Raw genomic sequence first — 7,702 nt, 5'->3', positions numbered from 1 at the left:
TTGATAAGAAAATTTTGCTTTTGAAACTATTTGATGCTAATGAATTGTTAAATAATGTGAAGATTGAGAACATGCTTTTGCTTGATAAAGTTAAAAATTTGGAACTTGAATTATCTATTGCTAGAGATCAAACAAATAGGTTTGCTAGTTCCAAACTTGATCACATGCTGAGTGTTCAAAAGTCTCCTTCAACAAAACTGGTTTAGGTTTTGTAAAAAGCATCTCCGTGCCTGAAACTCATTCCACAAACTTTGTTCCTTCTTCAGAGCCCCCCATGAGTGAGTTTGTCAAACCTGTGGAAGTTACACCTCCTAGGAAGATTAGGGTTGATCTTAAAGAGTCTAAGCTTAAGAATTCTACCCTTTCTAAGGACAAGTTGAATGATAGGCCTGCTTGGGTTTGTCATTTTTGTGGAAAGTCTGGGCATATTTGTCCAAACTGTTTCAAGTTGCAAGTTGCTAAGCGAGCAAGTAAACCAATAGTACCTGTGCCTCAAGCACAAGATCTTATGGTACTTATTGGTGAGTTGGTAAAGGCTTTAAACCTTTATTCCAATCCTAAAGTTGGTCATCATTCTAATGTGAATAATAACTCCAATGCTAGAGTTGCATCTAAAAAGTTTCGGATGCAAAAGGCTCAATCTAATTGAGTCCTTCTAACATGGTCCTTGTGCTTCATCACTCTACTCTTTGTGACCATTCTTTTTTGTTGTTTTTGTTTTCTTTGCTTTTCTAGGATTTGCATTGCATAATATTCAAGCATTTCATTCTAGGTTGTTTTTGTTATTTCCTTTCAAAAAACAAATAAAATAAAATAAAATAAAAACAAAAAAAAAATGAGGAAAAGGGAAGCAAAATGTGTTTTGTATTATTTCTTGGATTTGAAATCAAGGTTGGCCACTTTATCTTTACATAACTTGTCTTTGTACCTTGTAGCTTGGATGAGCTTATTTATTGCACCTTACTAGTTTGAGCTTTGTAGTGCATGCTATGTGGGAAGACGTTTATCGTTTTTTTTTTTTTTTTTGATCACTTTGTCTTGATCTTGAAGTCACATACCTTTGATTGTTGAACTTGAACTTAATGAGAAAGGCATAAATAACCATATCATCACAATTTACTAACCAATCATGAGCACCTTAGTGCATATCATATGATTTTGTGTTCGAGAAAGTGTAGCACATGCACAAAAAGAATATAAGGTGTAGCCTCGGTTTAAATGCTAAAATTGGTGTGTACATTATTAGACTATAATTAAATTAACAAATAAAATTGGTGTGTACATTATCTTGGCTATTTTTAATAAGTTTCTGATAAAATGAAATTGGTGTGTACATGGTGTGTTGTCGCAGGCAACCAAAATTAAAACTTACTAGTGTTTAACCCGCGCAATGCGCGGGATTGTTTTACATATTAATGAACTTTGCATTTAACATAAACTTATCATACTTCTACTACATATATTCAAACTTTAATAACATAGTATATTTAAGCATATAGTGTCCAATACCTAAAACTATATACATTAAGCTGTTATGAATATGGGGACATACAGGTTCAGGCATGTGGGTCAATGGTGACAGAGAAGCAGCCCCATGCTAAGTTAATACCATTGGAGTACTTCCTCATGGGATATGAGCCATCTCAATTAAGTGTCAGCCCAAGGAGTCCCTTGAGTCCATCTTGCATTGCCCCGGAACTTCTTTCACCCGAAAGTATGGACTTAAAGTTGGTACATAAAAGGGGGAAAAGGAAAGATGTAAGGAAACAAAAAATTTAGAAAAGGAAGTATATATGATCATTCTTTAATTTGTAACCATCTATGTATATTAGTTAAGGTTGACTGAACTGTCTGTAAATCCTCCAATAATTATTCACTAGTGACAAAAAATTTGTGATAATAAGAACAATAATTGATGGTGACTTTGCTTTTTCCTAGTTTTAAAATATGTCTTTTTCTTGGAACATTATTTAATTGCAGCTTAATGGTAAAACAAATAAACCAAACATAAGGATGATCAACACATAAACACCCTAAGAGCATTCACATCAGTTGGTTGGATAATATGAAGTTATCATCAAAGAATAGCTGCAAGGCTGTCATAGCAATAGAAATTTCACAAACTATAAACAAAAAATTAACCAAAAGATATTAAGATGATACCACTACAAACCTATCAACTTAATAGCAATCACATTCATTGTTTTATTATTAAAAATTCACCCACCAGGTAGGAGGAAAAACAAAAACTGAAAATTAAATTGAATTCTGTAGTTGCTATTTTTCCTCCTTCAATTTTTCTTCTTCTTTGATGCATTTTGTTTAGTAGCATTGTTTCGTTTGCGAAGCATTTGAATAAGCATGCTATCATCTTCTCATTTTCCATCTTTAGCAGGTTTATAAGCTGCAAATAGAGAATTGTTGTGAGAATCAACATGATATTTTCTTTCATAGTAGTTAATTTTCTCAAAAGCTAAACAAAAAAAAATATTTTTTTTTAAAAAAAATCAAGCTAAATTATATTATTTTCAAGCTTGCACAGCCCCAAATCTTGCAAACAGAAAATGGTAATTCTCTGTCTTTCTTATAGTTTTTTCAGCATTCAAGAAGCCCCAAAGGAAATTGAAGGAAAAAAAAAACTGTTAGCTAATTCACAATGTAAAGACTCACAGATTGAAAAGCTTTAAAATCAATACTTGCAAAGAAAAGGAAACATTCCCATCAAACCAATATGCTCAAATTCCATATCCAATTTTGAAAGGCTTCCATGTGGAACATTCTCCCCTCCCAAGTCAAAGATTAACTTATGACTGAATAGAAGTTTAGCAATTATATATTACAAATCAAAACCAAATCTTACACAAATACCCACAACAAAACTGCTTCTAACCTAAATACGTACCTTAATTACAAAAAAATTCAGATTATTTAAAATAAATAAATCTAACCCAAATACCTAAAACAAAACCAATCCAATCAAAATACCCATGATATTTATCACCTAAGAGATTAGTGGTTTATAAAAGAGATGAGATGATTGCATACGGTATTACAGTTTTAATCCAGATCTAATTCAAATACTCAAAACAAAATTTATTTTAAACCCAATACCACAATTAAAACCAAATCTAACTCAAATATCTAATCTAAAACAATCCAACCAAGTGCATTCGAAGATGCTGATTCAGCATTAGCTAACTTTTTTTTTTCTTTTGAATTCCAATGTGCCCCTAACATTTATATACTGCACAAAGTAAATGTATCTTAGAAACTTGATAAGGAACTAAAAAAAAAAAAAAAAAAAAAATCATAAATGCATATAAACCACAAAGTTTGATCGTAATCTATGTTTTGTTTAAGCTACCTCATGACATAAATTTTCTTAACCTCATTAATTTTAGACACATATTCTCCTTAGTCTATCCATTCAATAGATGTTTAATTCAATTTCACAACTCCTACTAAACCATACTAACTAACAAAATAAAATAAAAAATCATATTTAAGTCTAAACTTATATGCATTTTATAATGCATAACATACATGCCAACCAAAAAACTTGACTAGCATTTAAATCATCATTGATCCAAATATATTGCATACGGAATTACAAACCTTTTTAAGCCCTTTGAACATTTCTATAAGCTTTCTATAAATCTTGAAGAAAGAAAAACTACTAAGCACTGCAGTTATTGTCCCAAAAAAATGCACCTAAGACTTTTCTTTTGCCAATAAATTTCTATGTACAAAATATAAATGTCTATACTAAGCCAGGAAGTCTCAGATGTCTTCCATCACAGCTGTTATTTGCCAAGGCAGAGCCCCTTTCTTAGAAATATCTCCCCACCAATCTTTCTTTTTTTTTTTTTTTTTTTGATAGAAGAGATTGTATATAGTAGAGATAAACTATATGGTTGTTACTTCTACGTTACCTACCATAGAAATACAAAGAGTAGTACAACCTCAACAACCATTATGATTTTAATCAACAATATTGTACACTAACACATCAGGTATAATCTGTCAATATGATTGGTTAGTAATAGGAAAAGAAGAAAACCTAAGAGCTCATAAATTTAGCAAAGTAAACAAACATACATCATGATTAACGCTTTGCATGAGATTCTGTGTGTTTTTTTAAAGAACAAAATTGTATTTGAAGGTTGGTTTATTTCACTTAATGTAATAGTAAAATATGAAAGGGGGTGGATGGTTAATTGTTCAAATAATGATGCTCATAAAGTGCAGGTGTTTTGCTAATAGAAATAAAATTGACTGGCATTGTTTTCGAGTGCAAGGACAGATTGGGGATAATGTATGTAAGAGGAAAAGCTACGTAAATAGAATTGATATTTCTAATTGAAATTACCTCTGCAAGTTCTTTTATAGTCTTAGATACAAATTTCTCAGTCGCTTTGTCAAATGAAATGAATGTTGTTGAATCGGTTTTACTTTCTACTTGGACATGTATCCTATACTCGTTTCAGTTGCAAAGTTGTTAGTATAATGTATATTTTTATTATGTGTGCATTTGTAAATTTACAAATAGTTTTTCTCGTTTACCTTTGATACCTTTGTCTCTAAGTTCCACTCCAAGTCCTTTATTTAAGATATTGATTTTCCATTATGCAAGGAAAGTTCTCCATCATGTACTTCACGTGGTCTCCTTGGTATAATTTGTGTAACATTAATGTCCATTGTGGTGTTCAATCTATGCATCACCATTTGACATGTTTTTCTGTTAGTTTGTTGAATATTTAATTTTGATATATTAAAAAAAAAAAAAAAAGGAAATAGGATGGCAGTAGTTACTTCCATTATAATTTAACCCTCCAAAATTCTATCAAGATTTTTCAAAAAGCATTTTATTCACGTGTTGCAAGGGCAAAACCGGAACAAAAGAGACTACACATTGATGGGTGACTGTAAGACCAATTTCTTAATGCAATCTTAAGTAACAGGTTGGAAATTAAGGATTGTTTGTCAATAGATCATGCCTACTGTCAAATTGTAGTACATTTTCAAACTATAGTAAGACCAAGCACCAAAGTTTACTAAAGACGTATAACCCCTCTATTTATGATAATTTTCATTACATAAGATTAAAGGTGGATTATAATATTCAAAATATTACCTACGGCCATCAAAAACTCATACTCTAAGAAATGATAATATGTATTTGTACAATGATAATCTATTCTTCATGGTTAGGATTAGTTGCATATTGTCAAGTGGAATGTTCCACAACAATTGCTGGTCTTCTATTATTTTCTCTTCACATTTAAGTGCCAAAAAGAACTTAAAAAGAAAATACATGGGAATATAGACATTATCCGTCACCAACTTTATTATACCCCTGTTTTGTCCTCTATATTCAACACTTATAAGAGGCATTAAAAAAGCTCAATAAATCTTCATGCTGGTCATGCCAATATGCACTAAAAATATGAAATAAAATAACATTTTAAAATAAGATAAGTTTGAAGAAACAATTAACAGAAATAATAGAAGCCTATACACAAATAGAAAGAAGTACAAAGTATGCCATATAAGAAAGGTGAAAAAGAATTAAAAGTTTAAAACCTGTGTTAATGACAGATTGTTGTAGACAATAAAGGCTATCCTGCAAAGAAGATTAGCCAGCCGCATTGGGTCTACCAATCATGTTGAAGTTGCATCCTTTGTTGGTAACACTTCTAATTCTCTCATGTCTCATTGCCTCCCTACTCTTTGCTCTCTACATAGATTGAAATATAAATAACACAAACAGAAACAATAGACACCATAGGTTAAAATTCAATCATAACTCTAAAACAAAGAAAGAACTGATGAGGTATCCAAAAAAAAAAAACTTGAGGAACATTAATAGGTCCATGCCAATTAAAAATAACTGATGTCCACACCATTATAATTCCACACAATCTAGGGGCTCCAACAAAAGGCAAACACAAATAGAGAAACCAAGATTTTGAATCAGGAATTTAACAAAAAACCAAAGGCACGAATTTAAAAATGCTCATTACGGGAAAAAACATAAAATAAAATAAATTCTAGCCCAATTACTGTAGCCAAATCCAAATCTAACTGAAATACATAAATCCAAACCTTTCCAACCAAATGACTAAACATAAAATCAAGTTATGGACTGAACATAAAATCAAGTTATGGTATAATTTAAAAACGAATAAACAATAACCTTTACCTGTAGTGGTTCTGGCTACATGACAGATTCTCTACTTGTCTCTGCAACTTACTAAAATTTCATGGTATTTAAATACCAGAAGTAATCCACAATTATAAAAGTATACTAACAAATGTAATTGAAATTTGAGACAAACAAAAAAAAAAAAACTTTAGAACTTGATCCATTTCCTTTTACTATTATAATTTTAGATTTCACAATTTAAACCCATTAAAATCCAACATCAAAAACAACAAAATCAAGACTTAAAAGTATCTTTTTAAAAAATATATAGAGAAAGTTATTCTATCAGATTTCAAAATCCCACAATTTCACTCCCCTTAAAAAAACAGAACAGATAAGAGGCTAATAAAACACAGGTAGGATTTTCATATTGTGAGTGTTTTCCCTGATTTTAACAAATAGAGAGGAAAAGGGTTATAAATCCAAATTCCTAAATTGACAGCAAACCATAATCGAAGAGAATGTAAGGAAAAGAAATTAATACCTTTGCTTTGATTAAATTAGAGACTCTAGATCTGCAGAGAAAGAAATTGAATGATTTAAATCCAAAAAAGAAGAATTCAAACAAACCATTATCGAAGATATTTAATAAAAATAGTCAAATATCATAACTCCGAATTCCTTAACCCTAATTTCAGGAAACAAAATCTCACTGCAATTGTATAAGTGGAAAACATATAACAAAATTAATTTAACTTTAAAAATTTGAGGAATTCAATAATATAGAGAGAAAGAAACAAATACGTGAATCTTAAATTGGAAAAAGATTAAATTAAAGAACAAACCTGTAGCCTGGATTGAAGGGATTGAATATTCTTGAAGAAAAAGATTAGGGTTCGTGAGAAGAGAGAGAGAGAGTTTGGGGATATTAGAAGAGACTGTACGGCTCTTCTTCATCTTGATTGGTGTCTGATGTTTTGGGTTTCAATTTTTGATCTCTCGATCTCTCTCTCCTTCTCCGTTCTCAGTAACGCAAGTGTTTTTTGGGAGTATTGTAAGCCCTTTTTTCCCTTTCTCTGTATCGCAATATTGGCAGGGTTTTTTTTTTTTTAAGAGAGAGAAAATGTTAAGTAGTCTAAAAGATCGGTAGATATTTTTTAATTTCTACAATTTTTTTTTCTTTTAACATTTTTTTTTAATATAAACAATTACAGCCAAACGGTGTTAATTTTTTTGAAAACAATATAAAGTATCGCTTTTTAAAGTTACACATGTCTGAATTTTAGGTAAGGACTTTTCCTATTTGTCATTATCTCCTTAATTCTAGGAGCTCATTTTCTCTCAACTTTTGCTTTTATATATATATAGATACTCCTAAAAATATATGTAGTTGTGCAAGTAAGGATTGTTTCCATAGAGAGTATCTAGCCTAGTTTTATGCTAGGTGAACAATGAAGGGGGGGGGGGTTGAGTATAGTGAAAACAATAATAAAAAAAAAAACAACTAAGGAACAATTCAAATTAAAATATCAAATTCAATCAAGAGAACAAACCTTG

General features: G+C 30.6%; 1 long non-coding RNA gene across 5 annotated transcripts; it reads right to left on the bottom strand.

The window, feature by feature from the left end:
• Window positions 1-1,389: 1,389 nt before the first annotated feature.
• Window positions 1,390-7,259, bottom strand: LOC126717514 (uncharacterized). 5 transcript variants are annotated; one of them, XR_007652640.1, is made up of 6 exons: window positions 6,991-7,259; window positions 6,690-6,720; window positions 6,203-6,253; window positions 5,584-5,737; window positions 4,564-4,711; window positions 4,372-4,472 (listed from the first exon to the last, which is right to left on the bottom strand). It is a non-coding gene; the product is annotated as an uncharacterized LOC126717514 (long non-coding RNA). The 5 variants fall into 5 exon arrangements; XR_007652638.1 differs by lacking the exons at window positions 4,372-4,472; window positions 6,203-6,253 and adding an exon at window positions 1,390-1,721 and having other exon boundaries at window positions 6,991-7,257; XR_007652637.1 differs by lacking the exons at window positions 4,372-4,472; window positions 6,203-6,253 and adding an exon at window positions 2,035-2,404 and having other exon boundaries at window positions 6,991-7,256.
• Window positions 7,260-7,702: the final 443 nt, after the last annotated feature.

Source organism: Quercus robur, chromosome 3 (assembly GCF_932294415.1).
Source record: "Quercus robur chromosome 3, dhQueRobu3.1, whole genome shotgun sequence".
Classification (NCBI taxonomy): Eukaryota; Viridiplantae; Streptophyta; class Magnoliopsida; order Fagales; family Fagaceae; genus Quercus; species Quercus robur.
Note: the sequence above shows the minus strand (reverse complement) of the source record. Positions and strands in the feature narration are given on the sequence as shown.